Source organism: Saccopteryx leptura, chromosome 4, assembly GCF_036850995.1.
Source record: "Saccopteryx leptura isolate mSacLep1 chromosome 4, mSacLep1_pri_phased_curated, whole genome shotgun sequence".
Lineage (NCBI taxonomy): Eukaryota > Metazoa > Chordata > Mammalia > Chiroptera > Emballonuridae > Saccopteryx > Saccopteryx leptura.
In genome coordinates, this window is record NC_089506.1 from 177764852 (window position 1) to 177792028 (window position 27177).

The window sequence follows — 27177 nt, forward strand, 5'->3', positions numbered from 1 at the left end:
CCCTTCAATCAAGAGAATGATTCCATCATTTCTATAAGTTTCCTCATACTTTTGTTCCAGTCTATTGCCCTACTCACATAGAGGCAAAATTATACTGATTTTTATCACCATGGATTTATTTTGCCAGTCCTTGAACTTGACATATATGGAATCATATTTAAGCTTCTTTGTGTCTGTCTTCTTTTGCTTAATTTAATATATTTGAGATTCATCCTGTTTGTTGCTTACATCAATAGCAACAAACTGAATAATATTCTGCTAAATAATATTCCGTTTCATAGATACATTATCACAAATAGTTTATCCATTTTCTGGTTGACAAACATTTGGTTTGCTGCCAGTTTTTGGTTATTATAAATAAAGTTTCTAAGACAAGAAGGGAGAGAGATGAGAAGCCTCAACTCAGTTGCAGCACCTTAGTTATTCATTGATTGCTTTCTCATATATGTCTTGACCAGGGGCTACAGCAGAGCAAGTGACTCTTTGCTCAAGCAAGTGATTTTGGACTCAAGCCAGTGACCTTGGGATTCAAACCAGTGAACTGGCTCAAGCCAGTCACCATGGGGTCATGTCTATGATCCCATGTTTTAGCTGGTAACCCTGCGCTCAAGCTGGTGGGCCCACGCACAAGCCAGATAAGCCCACACTCAAAAACTGGTGACCTGCCCTGGCTGGTTGGTTCACTGGTAGAGCGTCGGCCTGGCGTGCAGGGGTCCCGGGTTCGATTCCCGGCCAGGGTACACAGGAGAAGCGCCCATCTGCTTCTCCACCCCCCCCCCTTCCTCTCTGTCTCTCTCTTCCCCTCCCGCAGCGAGGCTCCATTGGAGCAAAGATGGCCCGGGTGCTGGGGATGGCTCCTTGGCCTCTGCCCCAGGTGCTAGAGTGGCTCTGGTCATGACAGAGCGACGCCCTGGAGGGGCAGAGCATCGCCCCCTGGTGGGCAGAGCGTCGCCCCCTGGTGGGCGTGCGGGGTGGATCCCGGTTGGGCGCATGCGGGAGTCCGTCTGACTGTCTCTCCCCGTTTCCAGCTTCGGAAAAATACAAAAAAAAAAAAGAAAAAAAAAAAGAAGCTTAATAATAAAAAAATAATAAAAACAAAAAACTGGTGACCTTGGGATTTTTAAACCTGGGTCCTCAGTGTCTCAGGCTAATGCTCTATCTATTGTGCTATCACCTGGTCAGGCATTAAGGATATATTTTTATAAGTCTTTTTGTGGACATATAATCTTGTTTCTCTTGAGTAACTTTGAGGAATAAAATTCTTAATCACATTTAATAGCCAAAATTTGAGGCACATACAGCATCAGCTTTTTTTATGTGCACAGACATAAAAAGAAGCTTCCTATTCTGTGCATCTCTCCCTCTCTTTTGTGTCTTCTTCTGCATTTTTTTCTTCAAATTCTTTTAACATTCCACAGCTTCAGATGGAGGAGGAACAACAGAAAGAAAACAAAAAGAGAGAAGCTTTTGACAAGTCTTTAGTGCCTTTGAAACACTCGTTCTTACCTATTAGAGATCATAAAAAGCAAGAAAAGCAAGTAGAAGCCAGGGCCTGAGCTGTACAAGAAAGAGTAAAGTAACAAATTCTTTTTTTTTTCTTTTTCTTTTTTTTTTTTGGTGACAAAGACAGAGATACAGAGACAGGGACAGATAGGGACAGACAGACAGGAAGGGAGAGAGATGAGAAGCATCAATTCTTCGTTTTGGCACCTTAGTTGTTCATTTATTGCTTTTTCATATATGCCTTGACCTAGGGCTACAGCAGAGCAAGTGACCCCTTGCTCAAGCCAGTGATTTTGGACTCAAGACAGCAACCTTGGGTTCAAGCTGGTGAACCTTGCTCAAATCAGATGAGCCCACGCTCAAGCTGGCAACCTTGGGGTTTCGAACCTGGGTCCTCTGTGTCCCAGTCTGATGCTCTATCCACTGCGCCACCACCTGGTGAGGTAAAATAACACATTCTTATCGGAAGTCAGGCATAGAACAGAGAACAGAAAGCCAGAGTTCAAGCATGTTGGGTATTTCCTTCTTCCCCTCCAGACATATTCTCCACCCTTCTCTACCCTGCTATTTTCCTCAGCAAGCTGACCTCTACTGGTGGTACCATGTGGCCTCCCATGATCTCTGGCTTCTACATTGGTTTGCCAATGGTTAGTACCGGCAGGAGATGAGGGTCAGGGAATTTACCCTCTGCATCTCTTCCTAGTAAGCAGAAGCTTGGCAGTGGCGATGTTCTTTACCTAAAGGTGACACCACCATCACATGAACCATCTTGCATGGCTGCAGTCCTCCCCAGCTTCTCATATCTACCACCTCCCTCTGCTGCTTCAGCTCCAAATTAGCATGTTTCACCAAAGAATGCCTCACCATTCTTGCCAGTTCCCTTAAGCTGACACCACTACTGACATCATTGCAATTTGTGCCTTTATTAAACTTTAGTCTTTTACTTACCCCTTTGAATTTGCTATTTGTTTGCTTCACTGGCTCTGACTGAGACCTCAAGTTACTAGTAAAGAATAGGTATGCATCCAAGTCAGAGTGGCTGAGAATCCTGAAATACAAAGAAAAAAATTCAGTTACCAGCAATCTGGATGCCAAGAGAAGAGAGCCTAATTCTGACACAAGATCTGATTAAACCAGGAACCTCTTCTACACTTCTAATACCAACCAAAGCCACAAAGGGATGGGAGAGAAAGGTAGTAAATTCTGACAGAAAACACTTGTAGGAGGGATTGGTAACAAGATCAGAGATGAAGTACAGAAAAATTGAACTCCACTAATCTACAGACCACCACGCATGCTTTTTTCTTCCAAGTCTCCAAGTCTCTATCCTCAAACTTTCCCCCATTGTATAATTTTATCTATTCTCCTTGAGCTTCAACTATCACCTTAAACAAAAAAGTCTTTCTCTAACCTAAATATTACTCTTCAGTTACGGATCCAACTGGTTGGATATTCCCAAGCAGCTCAAAATTTGTTTTATCCCAAACTTATCACATCTGTATCTTCTCACAGTAACTTGGCAACTCCTCTTGACTTGCCTATTTCTGCTCATGGCACCATCTTCCTCTCATTCAGCCATGCTCAACACCTGAGGCGTTTTTTACTACCTTCTCCCACAATACTCATATCTAAATCTGTTGTCCAACAGAGAATCCAGATTGAGAGGCGTTGTGTATCTTTTCATGTGGGCTTCAGTCTTCCTCTCCAATCTCACCTCTTTTCTTTATGGTCTGCATCCTATTCCTAGAATATACACAAACTGAACTTTATGTGTGCCTTGCTTTTATATTATTCACTGTAATAGAACAATCTTTTGACAAACAATCTCACTGGTAAAAAGGAAAAAATCTCACTTTTTAGGATATACAAATCAAGCACCACTTCCTTCACAAAGTATTTACTCTTTCCTTTCTCCAAACCAAATGTACTCTCTTCTTCTAGGTATTTTATTTATACCACTCTTATAATTTATATTTTATTATGTATCATAATCACGTATTACTATTTTGAATTATAGTATTATGGATAACACTATTATGTATTATAATCATGTATTATATAATTATGCTACTAAAGTAAGGAAATTATTCCTATGGTGAATTTTAAATCACATGAAAGCACAAAGGGTCCAATCTGTTTTATTCTCTGCAGCACCTATAGCCAATAAGTAAGTTCTGAATTGTATTTGGTTGCATTGAATTTTTTGACATGTATATCAAATTTTCAGGCAAAGTTATTTATAAAATTAAACAAAGGCTATTAAAAATCCAAACTCTGCACATTATATATTTTTGTATATCTTCACACAAAACTTCATTTTTTTACCATTTAGAAAATAAAACTAGAGTAAATTTACAAAACAATATTTAAGTTGGAAATATTAACCAAGTCAGTCCTTTAAAAGTGATGCTTGTGTTGATAGTTCACGTTAAACAGTTTTGGTAACAATGTATTTTTCTCTTCTAGACTAAAAACTATTCTGGACAAGCATGCAGTGTTGTTAGAAAAATGAAGTCATTTGTCCCTGCATTGCAGTTTTCCTGATTGGCACATATATGAAGTGGAGACTGAAAAACAAATGTTGTTTTGCAGGATGTTTTCTGTTTTCACAAGAACACCCACATTTGCTAAGAATGAAAAATTTGGACCTAAAAGCTTCTTCAGGAAAACTTTGAAAATCCCTTAGTTTGATCAGTCTTTCTACATATTTTTCTAATTATTTGGGACATCTGTATAAAAATATGTCCTTTGATTTAGCTATTCATTCTTTTAATAATCATAACTGAGTATTAGCATTATAATTTTCTGAATAACATTTATTAGATTCTTCTATAATGACAACAATGCCTGTTTTATACTCTTCCTGAAGCCCTCACCCACTTAAGAGCCATTCTCCAGCCTGATATTAACTGTAACCATATGCAGTAGACCTCTTGTTTGTTTGCATTTCAGTTTTGTTTTGTTTTGTTTGCCTATCCTTTTATAGCCCATTCTTCTGTTACAGTTCCCACTTATAGTTTTGGGAACCTCCCTTCTCCACACCTTCAGTCCTTGGGGTCCCTGTTGGTGATATTGGCTCCATCCTAAGCTCTAAAAATGGGCACACAACTCCAGCCTGTGAAGTCAGATCACCATGTCTCCTGGCTACAGTGCTTCATTCACAAAAGAATAACAAATCAAGGTGAATTCACAGGAATCAGACCAGAGACCCTAGAAAAGGGCTCTCCTCCCAACAGGTTTGCTTAACAGGAAGAATACAGCTCAGAAACTTCTGGGGTGATTCCTTCTGAGGAGGAAACCAATACAGGAGAGCAGAGAACCAAGAGGTGGAGAATATTTTCTGATAAAATTACTTGCGCATCTAGACTCACAGATGCCTTCCCTGAATTTTTTGATTATATAAGCCAATCCTTTTTAAATTAACCTGTTTATAAATCAATAAATTCTTTTTAATTAAATCAATTTGAATTGATTTTCTGGCTCTTGCAAATGGAAAAATTTATATCAGATATGCCATGGAGTGCCACACACTCTTCAACTGCTTTCCTCAGTGACCAAGGAACAGTGTTAGCCTGGTCTCCTGCTCCTCTACAGCCACTGTGATCATGTCTCTTTTGATAGCCAGATGGAGAACCCTCACCCACAAACTCAAGAAACCCCTTTGGGCTTTATTTTAATTATTCTCTGCATCTCTCTACATAACATAGCCATGTGCAACATCATTTTTCAAACAGTCTATTTACTGATGTATTTCCTAAATGTGTTTCAACTCCTTCTGCTGCTTCTATAGTTCCCAAAATGTGCTTTTAACTTTATAAATCATTTTAAATAGTCAGAAGCACAATAAAACATATAGAAATAATTCACAATGAACATACAGATTAATAAGGTTACCAGAGAGGGCTTTGAGATACATATTTGAAATATTGGTGATTCTAGAAATAGGCAGAGCAAGTACTAAACACAGGCTGAGGACCACATACAAGAGCCCCACCTCACTCCCAAACTGTAGCTCCACATTGCTTATCCTGCTTTCTATGAAACCACCATTAACACGTCTACCATTTAAGTTTTAAAAAAAGTGACCAGGGTAGTAAATATATTTACCAACTTTTGCACCATAAAAAATCCAGATATTTGGCATAATATCCATGAGTATATCCATGTCAAAAACAGAAAATATAAAAGTACAAGTATCCTGGAAAATCCACTACATGTGGATTTTGAAAGACACCATCATTCAGCCTCACGTTGACAGACTTTCAGAAGATCCTGATTTTTTTTTAGTAAAAGTTATAGAAAACTGGAATAAGACTTGAAATAAATTACTCTGCCTTCCCTCCCCTCAAAAATTGAGATGTGTAAATTTTCCAAGCCTCACTTTTTTTTAATCAAAGCTGTTGACAAGGGACATTATATTTCTTCTGACTTTTATCTCACTATTCAGAAAGGATGACTGAAGTAGTCTTCATAATACTATACATCAGTCTCATCAATAATACCTCTGCTGTACTCCAATTTACATGAACTTCTTATAAAAAGTAATTGACCACATAGAATTTACTGTGGGAGCTAACAAAGGCTGAACACAAAAACACAAGGAGATTGAGGAGGAAGCCTGGTGCAAGGTTATACATGTTGAGAAGAAAACCCTGTGGACCTGGAGGAGGGGGGTGGGGTGGGGGACAGTTGGGTCTACTTAAAATGCACTCAACATAAAATTAAGCTTTAAATTTTGAATAAATAAATGTCTTGCTAGACAGAAAAATTTAGTGCCCCAAATCCACTGGGCACAAGAGGATGGTTTTGTCACGCTGTCACTATCTGACATCAATGTTATAACACTCGAAACCTGGTTACTGGCTAACTTTACTATTCTTCCTCTTGTAAAACCAGATTCCAATTATTCACTTAAGATAACAGCTGGGGAGTGCTGACAAGGGTCAGCATCTCTGATACATACTAAAGTTTAAAAGTTTTCAATTTCATGTGCAATATTGAACACACTTTTTAAGTGGTTAAGATCACTGGTACTCTCAATTCCAGTACAATATTCCTGACAGCTAATTCAAAATGCGCAGAAAGAGGGGGTTGACCTAAAAAATTTTAAAACAGCAAATGTAAGGTCATAACACCAGTAGTTCTTCTTTCCCAATTATATTACTGAAAAGTGACACTGAACATCCTTTACGGTTCCCTTCAGTGGAGAGTGTACAAATCGGAAAAGGGTATATATACTTTTGCTTTAAGTAAGGCTCAAAGATGTATGTTTTTCCCGTCATCCTGGAGACTGGAAATTAAAAATTTGGCCTATATGATTTTTATTTTTAACATAATATATATTAGGACAGATTCTGAAGGCAGTAAGGCCTAGGAACTCAGATGACTTCACAAATACGTATGTGTGCATATATATTTTTACATATAGAGTACTCAAACCTGACCAAAAATAACACATTGTAGAAGGCTCTCTCCTCTAACAATCTAAATTCCATCTAGTTCTGAATCCCTGTTCAACTGCTGCCTCCTCTGTGCTCTTCCCTTATAAAAATCCAGCCCACATTCGCCTCCTTTCTCAGAAATGATTCCTACTTCACAACCACCATCACACATATAATGAGTACTTAGCTAAAGTGTAGAACCTTATTTCTGAAGTCAATAGGCTAGTCCTAAACCTGACACAGTTTAAAGCTAGTTGTGAAGACAAAACTCAGACACTAAGAATTATAAACAACAGCTCACCGCCACTGCGGACCACAGAGGTGAACACAGGAATACGGAGTGGGAGTCCTCACCAAGGCCGGGCTGGTCAGAGGTGGGAAGGGTTGATGAAGGAAGTGAATTTTAAGTTTGTCCTGGAAGAAGGCCTCTTCTCATCTAGCCAGTTTGGAGGAGAGAAGTGGGGCAATATGGACAAGATGTCGAGGCAGAGATGGACCAATACAGGACAGTCAGGAAGACGTGACTTGGGCTGCAACTAGACGCTTCTGTTTTAGCAAGTTCCCAGGTTCTCTTCATTGGTAAATTGACTCAACGTTAAATGTGCTATCACCTGTGAATGGAGTAAATCTCACCAACCACAGCAAAAGAAACTCAATAGCACATACTTCTAAAATAATTTAGTTTAGGTAGCATTAGAAATACAGAAGAAGGATGTCAAACTAGTGCCCACCCTGATTGGGGTTCATTTATATTGGTTGTCTCAATTTGGGCCATAGGACAATAATTGTGAATGAGTGCAATTAACTCTCACACTTGCCTTTCACTTACGAGCCAAACATAGACAGTAGAAGAAAGAATAAAATTTCCTTAAAAGTCACAATTGAATTCAAAATCCCCAGTGTGTGGGTTGAACTAAACTAAAGCAACATGAAATAATAAAGGAGGCTTTCTCCCTAAAACAAGGGACAGCCCTTTACTACTCTCTGTGGAAAATACGCATAGATTCTCAGAGGTTACACCTTGCTAAGTTGCTCTGCAGAAACCCAAGTTTCCCTTCAACAGCCCAGTGAGTCTCAATCTTCATTACATATTAAAGACACCTGGAAAACTTTTTAATTTTTTTAAATTTCTTCTATGGATGAGAGAGAGAGAAGCATCAATTCATTGGTTCACTTAGTTGTTCCATTTAGTTGTGTACTCATTGATTGCTCTCGTGTGTGCCCTGACTGGGGGTTGATTCCGCAACCTCTAGTGCTCTGGGTCGATGCTTTATCCACTGAGCCTCCTGGCCAGGGTGAGGCACCTGGAGAACTTTTAAAACTCGCTGAAGACAGGGTCCCAACTGACCCACTAAAGCGGAATCTTCAGAATGGAGCCCGGGCAGGTGATTTTCACCTGCAGCGGGGTTGAGAAGAACTGACATCTCCCCTTTAACAGGCATCAATGGCCTTAACAGGTTAGGGAGGGCTCAACCATCAGCCCGTTTACTATCATTCTGTGAATACAAGAAATCATTCACAGCAAAGCATATATAAGCTTTTAAACTTAAGCTTTTGTCTTAGCTATCAATACTTGGCATAATTCACTAAGCAATTAGTAGAAAATCAGAAAAACTAATCAAGCAAAGTAGGCACAGTTTTTAAGGAAATTAGTGAAAGAAAACAATGGAGATAAAAACAAGTAAAAGTAATTTTAGAAATAAAAGTTTCTAGGGTGTATGAGTTCAGTCAATATTAACTCAGTAAATATTTAGAATGACATAGATACTAACCCCAATGACAAAAGTAATACCTACCAGTTTTTATATCTTAATAGCAACCATTCAGAGTACTAGCAGCTTCACATATTAAACCCAATCTGACAACAATTCTATGAGAGAATACACCACTTTAGAGATTAAAAGATAGGGTTCCTGAAGGCTAAGTCATTTTGCCTGATGTGACCTAACTAGTGACTGAATGAGGTGTTAAACAGATTTACTAATTCCTAAAGTGTCTCAAAAGCAATTTGATTTACTTATCATGACCCCTATCATACAAAGGCTCAGACTACAGCCTTGAGCGATATATATAGCTGGAAAAAGTTGGGTAAATATGAACGGTTATAAGTGACTTTTGAGTCTATTTAGCCTTAATTTAGGGCAAAAATCACTTAAGTTTTAAATTGTTGAGCCAAGTTTATCTTCTGACTTATTGGATGGCCTCTTTGAATGTCATTCTGGCCAGTTTCCAACTATACCTTTCTTATAGGCAGCTTTCATTCACAGGCCCAATTTGCAAAGAATTCTCAACAGTTTTGGAGTAAGAAAATCTAAAATTTCATTTTTTGTGAGCTAATTCTTTCCATGGTACTAGTCTTTAAAACATTCTTTGTTAAACTATGTGGGTACTGGTAATGAGCCAGACCATCCAGGAGTCAACATAGATCTTACAGGATACTTCCAAGTTTCATGTAATCATTTAAATAAGTTCTTGAAAGTGTTTATAGCATTAACAGAGCCCTGTAAATGAGAGACTGCATTCTGTTTATAGAATGAGAACTCAGAGATACTCCAGCCTAAATCATCTAAAAATGACCAAAGCAGAGAATGAAAACAATTCCCCACGCAGAGCACAAGACCCATCCCACAAGAACTTTGCTATGATAATTTAAAATCTGGCTCGCTCCACTTTCTGATCCAAATACCAAGAGAAAATAAGCCAAACAATTCTACCTTGAAGATTGGAATAGGGCTCCATAGAGTCTGAAGGAAAAATCCACTCCTACACTGAGACGGGGCCTTAAAATCCTAATCTAGTTTTCTTATGTTTTCTTATTTGTTCCTTGGTGTGTCAGCCTGCTCCTCATAATTTATTCCAGCTGTTCCTCCGGAAAGTCTGGCGTTTGCAATTTGCTGTGGGCCTCAAAAAGCACAAAGAAATGGTAAATCATCAAATGCTGATCACCAAGTCAAAGGAACAGATATTGCTTTTCCTAAGGGAAGACAGAAATGACTATTGGATAGTTGTAGTTTTAAATAATACATGAAGGCTTCCTTTAATGCATAAAAACCTGACAATGTCATGATTATATAGTCAAAATGTATTACATGTCCAAAGTACTAAAATATGAAAGATATAGTCTCAGGATATGTTGTTTTCTGAATATGCTAATCTTAATTGCCATAAATTTGCATTTCATATCATTTCAGTCTGAATATGAGCATATTTGATGTGAATCCAGTATCACCCACAATTTTTATTTTGCTATCTTTATCCTTGATTTTTAAAAAGAAGGGAATCTAGTGCTAAAATTGTAATTCTAAAGTTATAATTCTTAATTAAAATTCTGTCAGGTTGCTAATTTTTCAGGCTTAAGAATAGATTAGTATATTTTAGCAATAGTGAGTTCAAATACAATTAAAGTTGTACTTCTATATATTTTTCCATTTAAATGTCCAACCTTCTTTATACGCTTATAAGTTCTATATCTTTTTTCTTTCATTTCTACCTCTTTTTAAAGCAAAAATAAAAATTCTACTTCCTGATATACCTTATAGAGACCAATTGCTGTTAAATAAATCTTTCTGATTTATACTACGCTTATATTTTTGGGTCTGTTTCTTAAGACAAGTCTTTTTCATTGTATTGTTCATTGGATTTTTTTTTATTTATTCATTATAGGGAGGGAAGAGAGAGAGAGAGAGAGAAGGGAGGAGGAGCAGGAAGCATCAACTCCCATATGTGCCTTGACCAGGCAAGCCCAGGGTTTTGAACCGGCAACCTCAGAGTTTCCAGGTTGATGCTTTATCCACTGTGCCACCACAGGTCAGGCTGTTCATTGGATTTTAATTTGTATACTGTTATTCAAATAAAACATACCATTGTATTTTGTCATTTAAATTCAACATTTTGTTCATCAATGCTAGGTAAATGGCATTCAATTTGATAATATTTTAAATGGTGGGGTATTAAAGACCTTATTTTCTGTAACATTCCTTCTTTAATACATGGCACAAGTAGAATTTCACTTTATTTTTTGCTTGAAATACTAATGTGAAATTTTAGGAGATTCCGTGGATAAATGTAATCAAATTCAATTCAAAACATATTTATTGAACACCTACTATGTGCCAGGAATGGTTTTAAGCTCTACAGATATAGCATAAAACACAACTGATAATGGTTCTGCATTCCAGTAGAGTTGTCATAGTAATATGAGTAAATATGTGTCAAGTCATAAGTGTTTTAAGAATAAAAGTGGGATAAAGGAGATAGTTGAGATTGAAGAAAACACTCTACATATGGAGGTTAAGAAAGTCCTCCTGGTTAGATGCTTAAGCTGAGATCTAAAAGAAGGAAGAAAATAAACTAAGAAAATACATGGGGCAGAAAATTTTAGACGTGGGAAGAGGCAGTGTAAAGGCCCTGAAAGGTAAATGATTATGCTTGGTGTGGAAAGACTAGCAAAGTCCTTGTGGTGGAATAAAGTAGAAGAGTATAAGGGGAGACGATAGAAGATGAGGACAGAAGGTCACAGGAGTAGAAAAGAAATGGGAGCAGATAGGCATTGCAGGTCAGAGCAAGCATTTTAGAAATGTAAAACCATCTGAAGATTTTGAAAAGAGAACTGAGAACATCTATCTCTCATTTTATAATGCTCTATGAAAAACAGGTTATAAGGATAGGGTTGAAGCAGAGAGATTAATTAAGATGCTATTGAAGTTCTAGACAATACATGAGGGACCTCAGCTCAGCATAGTAGATGTAGAGGTAGTAAGAAATAGTTTGATGCAAGAGATCCTTTGAAGAAAGAATCAAAAAATGGAATGGATAAGATTGTTGCAATGGTGGTATGAGAGGGAAATTCAGGATGACTCCAAATTTTCACCTGATCGGCTGGAAGAATGGAATTGCCAGATACTAAGAAAAAGAAGAAAACGAAGCACAAGTATAGGAAAAGAAATTATGAGCATGGAAATTCCTTTTAAAATTAGAAATAGTACTACTATATGATCTAGCATTCCTACATTTTGGTATATAGCCAAGGAGATTAAATCAGTATCCTGAGATATCTACACTCCCATACACAATATCAGTAGATAGATGGTAATGGATTGAAATAAAGTAAATGATTCTGGAGGTAAAGAATTAGAAAAAAGACAGAGAGCTAAGAATTGCATTGAAGACTCTTGTTTTTGCAAACTCAAAAAAGGCAAAAGGTTAGGGAGAATACTCAATTTTAAATAATTCAGACTATTCCTGCTTTTAATGTTACAGGGCACTTTTATAACTATACATGATTGGCAGTTATTGGAAGTTCTCATTTTCAGAAGAATCAGTACTAATGAAGCTAACTAACATCTTATTTATTTGCTTGCTAAGCATCAGCAGCTAGTCCCAGCTGATCTGAATATGAACAAAATAACCATATTTTCCCATGTATAAGATGCTCTTATGTATAATATGCACCTTAATTTTGGGGCCCAAAATTTAGAGGGAAAATGTATTATATCAAGTTATTGAACTCGTTTTATTCATCATAAATTCATACAACTCCTCATTCACACGGAAAATAAAAGCAGGAAATGCAAGTAAAAAAAATCTACAACCAGTGTATAAGACGCTCCCAGTTTTTAGACCCCAAATTTTTCGAAAATAGGTGCGTCTTATACACAGGGAAATACGGTAGTTCAGGCATCCACAGAGTTTGACATCCCTGAAGGGAATTGTGCCATTGAATAATGTCCTTTAAGAGAAACAAATATAGGGTAATGGAGCATGATTTGACTTTGGGTGATGGGTGTACTGCATAATTGTCCAAATGATGTGGAGATGTTTTCTCTAAATCTATGTACTCTGGTTGACCAATGTCATCCTGTTAAATTTAATTTTGTAAATAAAAAAATAAAAAAGAATAATGTCCTTTGAGATAACCCAAAGGCTCTACCCAGCCATCTGGTGTTTAAGAAATTGATAGGGCTGCTCTAACGGAGTATTTATATTCCAATGAAGGCTCCTCACAGCTGGGTTTCCATCATCAGCCTACCAGGCATCTAACAGGGACAGGCTATTTATTCATTTCTATCCCACTGTAGTCGTCAAGATGGCCCCAATGATTCCAAACTCCTGGTTATTAAGACTTTTGCAGCCCCCTCTCACATTGACTAGGGCTGACCTGTATAACCAATAGGATATAGTGAAAATGATGGTGGGTGACGTCAGAGGCTAAGTCATGAAAGACATCAGAGCTTCCACTCACTCCTTCTTAAATTAGTCACTTGGGGGAAGCCAGCTGCCGTGTTTCCAGGACAGTCATGCAGCTGTAGAGAGAAAACCACTTGGCAAGGGACTGATGCCTCGTGCCAATAGCCAGTGAGGAACTGACACCTCCTATCTACAGCGATGGAAGTGAACCATCTTGAAAACATTCTCCAGAGCCTTCAGATGACTGCAGCCTTGGCCAACAACTTAACTGCAACTGCATGAAAGACTCTTGGTCAGTAGCACTCAATTAACCTTGTCCCAGATTCTTGATTCATAGCATTCAGGAATAATAAGGATTACTATTGCTCTAACCTGCTAAACTATGGGATAATTTTATATATAGCAATAGGTAATGAACACTTCCATAGTCTTTACTGTCCTATACCTTTTGTCTACACATTTTATTTAGAGTCTGAGTTACTCATGAGAAAACAGAGGTTAAAACAATAGTTCTCAACACTGGTTTCATAATGGAGTTCATTTCAGAAGTTTGAAATATATGCACACTTGGTTCCCAACCCCAGAGATTCTGATTTTATCATTCTGGGTACAGCCTGGACATAAGAATTGAGTCAAAGTTATATTCAAACATGTACTATATAACTGCAGATGAGATAAGGAGCCAATTGGACCTGACAAATACTCACTTCTTTGCAAAAGTAAAAGGCAGGGTAAGTGCCCTTTATGGGTCAGAGTGTTCTAGATATGGACAGTCTGCAAAAAGAGTCAGCCATGAAGGTCTAGCTCTCATCATTTGCTAATGATCCATACAGAGCAAATATAACTATGGCTGGAGGTACTGAGGAAAAGCAAGGTAAATGTGGGCTATTGTCCACCTGACCTCAACTTACACACCACTTAACACATGTTGTTATGTGCCTACAGTTTCATGAGAGATAACCTGAACTAATTTCTTTTTTTTCACCCAAAGTTCTCCGGCATTCTGTCCTTCTCATGCTCCTACACACCTACATAACACACCCAAGAGTCAAAATATTTTCAGTGGTAAGAAAAAGAAAACCAGACCCAATCACTTTAAAATAAAAGCGTATTCTCTCTAATGACACAAAGCTCAGATAGAACAGTTCAGAGTTGGTTAACTGAGTGATTCATTGATATCATGCACATAGGTTCATTCCCTCTGTTACATATTCAAGTGTTCCCCAATGGACACAGATAGTTGCTTCAGCTCTGAGCATGGAGAGAAAAGGAGAAGGGTGTCTCTTCCAATGGATGCCTTTTTTTAAAAAAATTTTTATTTATTCATTAATCTATGCCCTTTATCAGAAAGGGAAAGAAAGAAACACTTGTACACAGACTTCCCAGAGATTTCATTGGTGTGAAGACTGTTACATGCTCATTCCAAGCAACCAAAAGGAAAGAGAATAGGAAAATATGATTACTAAGGATGAACAGGATTTACTCCATAGAACTAAAGAAAGGATCAATCACACTGTCACACACACACACACACACACACACACACACACACACACACACACACATACACATGCTTACTTCATATTATTGACTTGATATATTCCATCAGTTGGAATACTTTCAATTGCATGTAACAGATATGTATCAGGTAGCTATTGTGAGCTGCAAAACACAAACATGAGTTCTCAGTGGCAAAAAACAAAAATCACATATTTCTCAGAAATCGGCATGTTAGTATTAGACATTTAGTTCTGTTCATCTCAGCCAGATCCACTCACACATCTGTGATTCCTTTCATGTTCACTGATTGAGGGTAGACTTGTCTAAGTGATGCTGCTTGAAGTTGTGGGCAGGCTGGACTTTGCTCCTCACAGTGGGTTGGGCTGAGTTCTGTCTATTCCATGTGTATTCATTCAGGGACACATGCTGAGAAGCAGAAGATACCCAGAAAAGCTATCTTATGGCAATGGCAAAAACACAAGAAGACAGGCAGAAATGTGATGCCTCCTAAGGTCTAGACAGAGAACTGTCACCCAATTCCATTGGACAAAGCAAGTTCATGACCAAGGTCAAAGTCAAGATATAAGGAACATGCCAATAGAAAGAACTGCAGAGTCACATGGCAAGAAGTTTGAATATAAGGAGAGGTTAAGAATTGAGGCCAGTCTTTCTATCACAAATACAACATCTGGCTTTTTTTTTTTTTACCAAAAATAAAATTATTAGAAAAGTATTAATGACTCACATAATTGATGGAAATTTAATGATCAGGCTTAGAAAATAAATATCTCTGAAAAACCAAGAAGCTGAGAGCACAATGGTCATTTTTATCAGTAATAATCTCCCAGGAGACCACTACCACCAGACACTCTGCCACTGTCACTCCTGTGAATGAACCCCAGATGTCTTGTCTTGATTCATTCAAAAGTTAAAATTCTTACAGAAGCATCCCAGCAGCCAAGGATAGGCCATGCCCACCGCAGCATTATCAGGATCAGGGAAGAAAGGGCCTAAACTTTTACATTTCCATATTGAGAGTCGGACACTGCGTCCACTAAGACTACTCACAATTTTCCCATGATATGAGGGAATTTACATGCCAGAGAGAAAAAGACAATGTGAAGTGGCTGCATACTATGGCAGGGATTCTGTGAATGGATAAAAGGCATTCCATTACCACATCAAAACATCCCTTACAAAGGACAGTACTTCATGCTCAACAACAGGAGGGTGAATCATTAGAACATTCATGATTAATCATCTGAGGCTTAGCCAGTATTTAGTAGAAACACACTTTCAAACAACAATTGTTTTTGGATCATAGAAGAAAGAAATCTGTTAACCTCACAAACCTCTTTTATTGTTTTGCTGAATATACTCAAGGAAATTAAGTATGTTCCCAATTTTACACTCAACATTTAAATAATCTAATATACATGCAAAAGATATACAGTTAACGCATGTTCAAACAGGCTCAGGAAAAATCACTGAGTCTTGAAATATTCTAATTCAAAAGGCTTTTTTAAGGCTGAGAGATCCACACTAATATGGTAAGTGTTCAATTCTACTCATGGCTTTAGAAGATCTATAAATTCAAATAACTATTATCATGCTTAATATAATTCCACCCAAGGGATATAGACTGCAGTATCAGATTAGATGAGATGAATGAAAATAGAAGATCTCATTTTTTTTCTCTTCCTAATTCACTTTTGGATATTACCACAATGACAAACACACTGAAGAGAGCCGCCTTAATAAATGGCAAGTTTTATTAAATGTGTAGAGTAAATCAAATCTATATCACAAAACAGCCATTCGGTTGGTGAAGAGAAGTGCAGAAGGAGCAGAAAGGTAAGTTAGAAAAGGGGAGAGAGTGCAGGAGGGAGAATCAGGAAAGGAAGGGGGCAGGTGAGAGGCAAAGGGAAGGAGAAGCAGCCGCCATCAGCTCTCACTGCTTTCAGCACACAGAGGCGCTCTGGGTCATTCATGCTTTATGTAGGGCTGCGAGACAATCAGCATCTGCCTGCAGAAAGTCTAGCATGTCCTCTTATGCAATTTTCTTCTTAAGGAGTTGGGGCTCCTGCCGTCAGATGAAACACGATGGCTCTCAGTTACCCACACCCACAGTTGTAGCCTGGGCTCTTGTGATCCCAGACTACTCTTTTTCTTTCTCTCTTTTTCTTTCTTTCTTTTTCTTTTTTTCTTTCTTTCTTTCTTTCTTTCTTTCTTTCTTTCTTTCTTTCTTTCTTTCTTTCTTTCTTTCTTTCTTTCTTTCTCTCTCTCTCTTTCTTTCTTTCTCCTTTCTTTCTCTCTCTCTCTCTCTCTCTCTCTCTCTCTTTCTTTCTTTCTTTCTTTCTTTCTTTTCTTTCTTTTTTTCTGGAAATAGAGCAAGGATGTACTCATCACAGGTGACAATTCAAACTGAAAAAAGAGAGGAGAATAAGAAATGCAAAATTAGGGCAAATTCTTAAGACCATGACTTCTCATCTAAACAACTTTCTGGGCAGCTATAGTTTTGTTATTACTAATGCTCTTCTAGACAGATGGTCCCCATAGAAGTTCTTTGGTCATTAACTCTTTCTTTCTTTCTTTTTTAGGTGAGAGGAAGGGAGATAGTGAGACAGACTTCCACATGCAAATCTCATCTGGGGTTGATGCTCAAATTAACTGAGCTATGGCCATTAACTCTTAACAATATTCAGCAGAGCTCCGCTTTTTTTCTCTCCAGACTCTTCTACTAGATAGAGTGCCCGGAAAAAAAAGTGAACCATTATTTTCTGTATTGAAAGTAATAATAGACTCAGGTATATCAAAACACATAATGAAGGAACGTGCCCAAAAATGTCCTGAAAGTTTATACCATAGAGCAGTAAGTTTCAACTGATGTACCACAAGAATTTTTAAAACATGCAGTACCTGACTCTTTAGTCAGGGGGGGCACTGAGCTCTTTTCACTTAGATTGTCAAATAAAAAAATGACAACAGCCAACACAATAATAGCCGTTCAGTGCGAATGAATCAAAATTATACCTATATTTTTGTCAGATCGGCAAAAAGTATGATATAATTTTTGTGTGTGCTGCAAAATTTTAATAATTAGTTTATGTGTGCCATGAGATAAAAAAGGTAAAAAAATCACTGCCATAGAGGAAGGAAAATGAGTGAAAGTAACTCCATTCGGTTTTAAGTCTCATCAAGTCATGGCACAATTTGGAGTCTTCTTTAGTAAAATAAATAGCTTCTTAATTTATGCTATTTTTAACATTCTCCATTAAATATAAGTACTTTTGCATATATATACATTCTAAAAAGGCCATCTAGTTCTAATTAGATCTAAATGAGAGTAGAAAATTAACTGAAATGTCCATAATTTATGCTCAATAAACTATAATAATTAAATTATCTGAATAGGTCCTTATCTAGAAGAGAACTTTCTATTAAAAATGATGTACTCTTTCTTTATCTAAAGCAATCCAAAGATTCCAAACAACTAATTACAGGGTCATTTTTTTTCCCTATTCTTGGCTGAAATTAGGCAGACAGTGTTTTAAATCATTTTACTTCTAGAGTAGAAAACTCTCCAACAAATTATGGTTCTCAATGGTCATACTAATAATTAATTTTAGTTCTTGATTGCACTGGTATAAAAAAAAAAGAGTCCTGGTTTTAAAAGTAGAAGAATCTTGCCCTTTCTTCAATTCCAGAACATCATTGAATAAGTATAAAATTCTTACTTTCTTGTTTTTTGTACTTAGAGCATCCTGTTTTTTATTTATTTATTTATTCCAATAAATGTTCCTACAGGCTTCGGGTCTGCTCAATTATTTGCCTGCCTTACCTCTGCTATTCAAATCCCTGCCAAATTCCAAATTAATTCTATTCAGCATTTAATTTCTATACTCAAACAATAAAAGAATATTCTCTAAATGCTAATCTGCTGTGTATTCATTTTCCTCTTACAGCTTCAGTCCCCCAGAGTCTGACATTTCAATAAATCCTTAAAAGGGATTATAATGCTGCCTTGCTATATATTTTGTTTTCTCCAAGAAAATGAATTAAGAAACTTCCCCACCTTTAAGCCTTTAAAATATTAAAAATAAGCCTATCTTTCTTTATCCAGAAAACAGCCTTTGAATGTGGAACTAATTCTAAACATCTGGAATAAAAAACAGTCCCAGGGCTACAGAAGATGAGTTCGATGGATTCTGGCTAAATTGTTCCTATAATATGTTGCCTTCAAATCAATATGATCACCCTCATTCTCATAGGGTGCTAAAGCAGAAAGTTCCATATGTGCTTATGCAATATTATAAAGATCCTTGCATTTGTTTTTCCTGTGACTCTATGGCTCTTGTGCTTTCCTGTCATTGACAACAATCTGTGCACAATGAATTGAAAATGCAATCCCTGATGCGATTCTTCTTAACATTACAAATTGAGAAGACAGATTAGAGATTTTGGCATGATTAGGGGGAAAGAAAACTTAATACGCAGGGGCCAATTAATCTGAAAACAACTAACTGAATTAAGAGCTATTCGCAGCTGACTTGCTAAAATCGAGCTGGCTATATGAAAGGCCCAAAGCGATCCTATTGTTCTCATGCCTTCATTGCCGGATACAGTGAGTGGTTACAGACTGAGTGCTGGGCAAGGCCTACAACTGTCTGTGCTTTCCTGTTTATTCCATCAAGTTCATACCTGTCACACAGGTCAGAGTTGCCTAACAGCTGCCACAGATAACAAGTTCCTCACTTCCTCAGACGTTCACTGTGTGTGATCAGTCTTACCACGGTAACAAACCCCTGCAGCCATGATGTTTTCACAATTTTAAAACCTGAATTGGTCCATGCAGTTGGTAAGTGCTTAAACACTTAGGATGTGGGAGTGACATTTCCTTGCAGAGCACAGCTCGGTATTAGCTCAGCAGACAAACCTGATGCACTCCACAGTCAGTGTAACCCACCACCCTTTTCAGAACCATGACAGGGAGTTCAGGCAGTCAAAATCCAGAAATATGTTCTAAGTGGAAATCCATTTGCATCTCTGGTTTCATGCTGGTGTGCCCTCCTGCTAAGTTCCTACTAATGACTGAACATTTTGCTTCCACTTCCAATTCAATTTGTGTCAGTCCATATCCCAGGGGCAATGGGGTGAGGAAGCCGGGAGACGGCAGGAAACCACAAACTCGTTAGGAGAGAAGAGAGTAGAATATGGGATTTATAACCAGTTGTCAAATTGGACAGGAATGAGTGTGAAGACTGACCACAACCTAGGGAAGGTGGAGAACACACAGCATCACATGAGAGGTATTTTAAGGGATGGGGGGGGGGGTATGGGCTGCATCACTTTTATCAACCTTTCATGGCTCCACCTACCCCAGAAATACAGTCTAGCCATGTGCTCAGGATGGGAAATAAGTGGATTAGAGAACTGGATTTCATGAACACATGATGGTCTTCAACACAGCAGTCTAGAATTTAAGCTTACATCTATCCATCCATTCACTCAAATTCAACCCTTTTATGAAAGTTTTCAATTTCATCTCATTTAGAGGAAGATTTGCCCAGCTTCTGAACACAAACACTAATCTACATTTGCCAAATAACTCCACCTTGTGCTACCCCTTCATTGTTATCCTATTGCTGTCAAATTATTGTGTTGTTTTGGACATTTAATGGTAGAAGTTTTGTTTCTCCAAATAGATTATGAGCCTCATAGAGGTAGAGAGTATGTTGTACTTCTAGTTCATACTCCTATAAACACATATCATATGTGATTGTGGCCACATGCCTCCTCTGCCCTTCCTCATATTAGGTATTTTACTGGAATATGGTCAGAGCATAAGGCTCAGAATCTGTAAAACTAACACGTCAGTGGTAAACACTGTTGGTTTCCAATGCAAAGGTCAGTGTTTGGGGTACTAGTAAGGTGACCAATCATCCTCCTTTAGGGAAGACAGTCCTTTGGTAAATTACATCTTCCCTCAAAAAGTGTCCTCCTTCATGATATTGGAAGACTAATCTGTAAATGTCTGTATTCAATTGATCCAGAGTTGATCCATTGCATGTGATGTGACATATTTGTATTTGACATGACAATTCACCAAGGATCAGCGCAGTGTGGCGAGACGTGATTATGAGATGCATGCGTTCTGCACGGGAGACTTTGAGAGAGTGCGCGATGTACCGAGAGCGCAAATGGCTTTGTGTACTTCTTACTGAAACACGACACGGCACATAAGACATTGTAGACTCACGATTATTTCTTTCTCGGTGAATATTCAATCACAGACAGGTAAGTTCACATTTTATTAACTCATTATCTATTTAATAATTTCCAAATATGTATAATTTTATTTACAAGTATTTTCCCGAAATTCGAGTTTTAAAGTGGAACTCTAACCTCAAACCATATTTATTAATAATGCATTTTGGGCCCTGGCCGGTTGGCTCAACGGTAGAGCGTTGGCCTGGCGTGCGGGGGACCCGGGTTCGATTCCCGGCCAGGGCACATAGGAGAAGCGCTCATTTGCTTCTCTACCCCGCCCCCTTCCTCTCTGTCTCTCTCTTCCCCTCCCGCAGCCAAGGCTCCATTGGAGCAAAGATGGCCCAGGCACTGGGGATGGCTCCTTGGCCTCTGCCCCAGGTGCTAGAGTGGCTCTGGTCGCGGCAGAGCAACGCCCCGGAGGGGCAGAGCATTACCCGCTGGTGGGCAGAGCTTCACCCCTGGTGGGCGTGCCGGGTGGATCCCGGTCGGGCGCATGCGGGATTCTGTCTGACTGTCTCTCCCCGTTTCCAGCTTCAGAAAAATACAAAAATATAAATAAATAAATAAATAAAAATAATGCATTTTGATTAAATAGTTGCATAAAACAGACATTTTTTTAAATTAGAAAATGATAAATATACCCAAATATCACTCCAAATTAGTGGTTTTGTTTGATATTTAGTTTTATTAATGAGTAATTTTTTCTTACTATTATTAAAAATTAATAGGCAAATAAGCATAATTACAATATAAAATATTACAAGTTTTTATTATGCATTTATCATATTATAGTGTATTATTGTTGCAATGAATAAAATGTTTCTTTTATTTACAATATTGTTTTCTTCAATTTATTTTTGTCCTCCTTTTCATTGTAAAAAAGTTGGTCACCTTAGTACTAGAGATCCAATAGATGTCAACTACAGTCTACATCCTCAGTGGACTTTGTGAAGATAGATATATGCATAAAGTTATTTTTTTAATAGTAAATAGGACTTTTGACATAAAATGGTGGCTTGACTGTGTGGATTTATTTCCTGAAAAACCTTTAGCATAACCTCAAGGAATAAAAAACATTATAAATCCAAAGGACAAAGAAAGTGGTAAAAGAGACAATGGAAAACAAAATGTGTTCATTAAAACTTAAGATGGACAGTGGATTGAGAAGTGATGTGTGACTTGCATGAAGAAAGCCAACACCTGCTAAGAAGGATACTGATGAGGAGTAGACTGAGAGAGTCTTTAAGCTTAGACTCTGGACAGCTCTCAGGAAGGGTGGAACCAGGTACTTTGAGAGACAGAGACAAGAATGAGAATATATAAGTTTTCACTAGCCACTACATGTCTTCTCTACCCAATGCCAGGTAAATTCTCCTCCTCATCTTTTCCAAAGGAGAGGCATGTACTCTCTAGAGATATTGAGTCCAGGAAGACATGGGACTTGGAGACACTGAACTCAGCACTGAAAGTAAGGTGTTCAGTTGAAAATGAGGAATTAAGAGAATGCCTATTGTTAAAGCAAAAATTATTCTGACACTTGTAAAAGATGGTAAGGCAGATTTTATTCAGGGAGACTGTTACAATGGGATTTTTTAGTAGAAGAAAGAGACTGGGCTCAAATCTGAATACAACAAGGAAAAGTAGGAACTTATAGCCAAGGAATAGGATCTGGGTCCGTGGATCAAAAAGTGCTAAGAAACATCAGGAATAAAGAGGGATTTTGGCTAAACTGACTTTATAAGATAATTGCTGAAAGCAAGCCAAGGTGATAAGATATCAACATTGGTGCATAAGGAATTTAATCAGATATCAAGGGTGGTCAGATACCAAAGATGAAAGATAAAGAACTTGATCAGATATCAAGGTTGGGTGATTTTCGCTAAACTGCTGAACCAGCAAGAGTTTTTCCAAAATTGGATCAAATGGGGCAATGGCAGAGCCCAAGGATGAGGCCTAGTCAAAAAGACTTGGAGGAAACTAACAAGTTGGAGCACAGGTCAGTCATATGCCAACAATTGGGTATAAGAATGACGTTATATTTCTCAGCAGCATGTCTAAGAGCTAGAAGAAAACTAGAAAGTAATGTCTCCAAAAGTATCAGAGGAACTTATTTTCAATCTAGAATCCTATATTGTTAATTTGATTCCAGTGTGAGAATATACTCAAAGCATGTTTAGATTATTGAAATATCCCCTAATTTTTGTGAGCGGTATATTTTCTACTTTGTAGATGGAAGGTATTAGGTGAAACCAGATTCTTTGTCATAATTACATTGGGAATTATGTTTCAACACATGAATTGGGGGGTGGAGGTCATAAACATTCAGTCCATTGAAAAATTCGTCTACAGTTAAACTGGAAAATCTAAAACAACTGCAACAACAAAAGCCTGATCAGTTTTAAGCTCTATCAGATTATATTTAGCTGTTTATTTTCTAAATGTCTAAAATAATATGAATTTAGAAGTGGTTTGAAATGAGAGCAGTATTACTAAGTCGTGTTTAACTTATTTGTATACTTGGCTATTTTAGTTTTTAAAATGTACAATATAGTCATATTTACAAACAACAACTAACCTCATCATATTTGTCCTACATATTCTACTAATCCTTGCTACTGAGTCCTCAGTGCTGACAAATCTCAGGCTTTGCTTTCATTTAGGGCAATGTATGAAGTGCCTCTCTTGTGCCTCATGTCATTCTTGCAAATTTTATTTTATTACAACAAACACAGACTCTCATGTTTCCTTTTCCTTACTTTTTCCTTTGTAGCTGAACTTCGTAGAAATGTTTTTAAGTCAGTGTATTTCTTCTATGTAAAAGAGAAAGAGAAACTGCTTATGATAACACTTTTCAAAGATTTTTAAAAAAGAACTATCATATACCGACATATATAATCGTTTTTTAGAATTTTTTTTTCTGTGATGTTGTTTGCTTATTTGTTTGTTTGGGTGGGAGTAGCTCCAGCTAACCTTTCTTTGTCTTAGCCTTTCTTGCTTTGTAAAGTATGAAAGGGCCTTATTTTCTGTTGCTAAAGTTAATTTGAGGACAGCACCTTGCTAGCCAATTTAATGGATCTGAATCACTGCCTCCAAATGGTGTTTTATTTTTGGATTTTAGTTTTATTTATGTATTTATTCTTAAATATCCAGAGGGAAGTCAGGGGCCACCAGAGATAGGGAGCTGTGGCCTACCAGAGAGAGGCTGCTGTCCCTTCAGTGGGGACCTATAGACTCCTTATGGCACTCTCCAATTCTCCATTCCCTGCAGATGATCAGGAACTGTGACAACAATTGAACTCCTTTTCACAGCAGCTTCTGTGTTCTCCTTATATGATGTCTTAACATCTGTGAGAACTTTTCCTCATGAAGAGCTGTCTCTTCCTCTCAGTGCTAACCCTCTCCCTCCATCTTTGATTCTAATTCCAAAAGGAAATTACTTTAGATGACTTCTCCTGAATTACTGTCAGAATTTTTTTTTTTTTTTTACAGAGACAGAGAGAGAGAGTCAGAGAGAGGGATAGATAGAGACAGACAGACAGGAAGGGAGGGAGATAATAAGCATTAGTTCTTTGTTGTGGCACCTTAGTTGTTCATTGATTGCTTTCTCATATGTGCCTTGAGCGTGGGCCTTCAGCAGACCGAGTAACCCCTTGCTCAAGCCAGCGACCTTGGGTCCAAGTTGGTGAGCTTTGCTCAAACCAGATGAGCCTGTACTCAAGCTGGCGACCTTGGGGTCTCAAACTTGGGTCCTCCGCATCCCAGTGCGATGCTCTATCCACTGCACCACCGCCTGGTCAGGCCTGTCATAATTTTTGGTGATCTAATTTTACTCCATTCTTTCAAAAATACAGGCTTGTTCTTTCTCAGCACCTTCCTGTGACCTATCACTCTCTTCACAGCGCCATCATCTTTATTTACTGCTAAATTTTCTGGATGAATGCTTTCTATTAATTTACTTCATTTCCTTACCATTCATTTTTTTTCTTATTTGTAAATATCTTAATTTTTGTTGTTTAATGAGTATCTCCAATGATTTTTCAATCACCTGGACTCTCATTGTTCTGACATTGTATTTTGTGCTCTTGAAATTCTCAGTTCCTTATGCTTACCTGTTTGAAATAGAACTCCTCTTTGGCTTATGTTTTCCCCATTGTTTCTGAACTTGAACCTTTCTTTTATAGCTCGGGACTCTGCTTTTCTCTGTGCGTACTCACCCCCTCGAGAACTTGATAGGCCTGCCGTTGAGTGTTATCCATGTTCAGTTTAACTCTTAATAACTATCTTCAGTCCTTCACTCTAACCTGAGCACCATCTACAGCATCAAGCACAGATAAACATGTGGTAAACATGCATGGAATATTTATTGAGTTGTTATGAAGGTAACTTGGTATGAACTTTTATATAAATATTTCACAATTTTTGGTTCCTAAACTGAGAAGACTCTAGCTTGGTTGGTCAGAACGTTGTCCTGATATGCCAAAGTTGCAGATTTATTGCTGGTCAGGGCAAATGCAGGTATTGACCAATGAATGCACAAATAAATGGGACAATAAATCAATGTTTTTTTCCTCTTTTTCTTTCTGTCTCTGTCTCTCCCGCCCTTCTCTGTCTTTGTTTCTCTCTCTCTCAAATCAATTTAAATCAATTAAATTTTTTTTCTGGTCTGACCAGGCAGTGGTGCAGTGGATAGAACACCAGCCTGGGACACAGAGGACCCAACTTCAAAACCCTCTGGTCTCTGGCTTGAGTTCGGGCTCACCAGCATGCGCACAGGCTCACCAACTACAGTATGGGATCACAAACATGACCCCATAGTCACTGATTTTATAGCCCACAGGTCTTTGGCTTGAAGCCCAAGGTTGCTGGTTTGAGTAAGGGATCACTGGCTCAGCTGGAGCCCCCTGGTTTAGGCACATATGAGAAACAATCAATGAACAACTAAGGTGCTGCAATGAAGAATTGATGCTTCTCATTTCTCTTCCTTCCTGTCTGTCTGTCCCTATATGTCCCTCTTTGTCTCTCGTTAAAGTATTCTGTGTTAGCTTCCTCAGAGAAAAAGACAAAAGGGATGTTCCTTTTTCTAACACTTAAAACATTCCTTTTCATATTGTATTGGCCTAAGTGCCAACTGAAATTGAATACCCTGTTTTGATTACAGTCCAACATCTCTAAATAATGATAATAAAGCTTCAAGTTCAAGTTGAATTAGTTCCAGGATTGGTAAGGCTAACCCATGGGGGTAGTGGCAATATTCCACCATTTTTTTATAAGGTATTTTTCAAAACTTCCATCAAAGAAACCAGATTTCAGAATAACTTTTTTCTATAGCGATAATTGTCTCTGAATATTTTGAGTCTATTCTGAGGATTCATGTGTTTTAGGGAATTGTTTCCTCATGAGCTTTATAGTTATAAAATGGGAGATTATTTTTAGTATGGCTTGTGTTTCTTCCTGTGAAAATTCCTTGTGGCCTGGATTTTGGGAGCTTCTCTCAAAACATGCCTCTGTTTGTTTCTGCCAAACAGACTGGGCTTACATTAAGTTTTGGCTGGGTGTTTTCTGCACCTCTAAAGAACTTATATGTTTGGGCTCTAAACCCATGTGGGGTACAGGCCTAGCCTTTCAGTTTTCCACCAGTGCCTTGCTTTTTCTTTTCTAGAGAAAAGCTCCCATCCCCTTGGTCTACTTTGAATTTTTCTGGTCCCCTCTTTCATGTCAGTGATAATTCCTGGTGTATCTAGTTTACAGCCGTAATACCAGTCACAACATTCTTCTCTGTGTCTTCATTTCTTCATCCCTTTCTGTGTGGATGTGGACTCTCAGCCTCTAGTGACCACTGGATTTGATCTCTCTTTCTCAGCCTGGACGGGGAGGAGCTCTCCAGTCCATGAAATACTACCATGTGTTGTGGATTTATTACTTTACTTTTTGAAACATTATGAGTAAAATACTAAGTGTCTTTAACGATATTGGACAGGTGATCATTCTGTTGATCTAAACCAATTTGAGATCTCAATGGTTGCATAAGAATTTTATACCTGGGGGAGAAGATGAAAGCTTGGGACAGTTATTCATGGATTTCTCTGACTTTGTATTCCCTTCCTCACTTCCAGCACTGTGACTGGTATTATAAGGGTTCAAAATCTGAACCTATGTTAGTAGTTAGTAGTAAGAAGCCAGAAACGTATTCAAGGAGAACCCTGTGCCAGTTTACCTGGTAAGAACTGAATCAGACTTAGATAAACCAGAAATAATGAAGGAAAGTGTGCATCCCTTA

At 38.0% G+C, this 27177-nt stretch overlaps 1 pseudogene; it reads left to right on the forward strand.

The window, feature by feature from the left end:
• Nucleotides 1-27177, forward strand: part of LOC136404287 (large ribosomal subunit protein uL6 pseudogene) — an 88364-nt pseudogene that overhangs the window by 2702 nt on the left and 58485 nt on the right.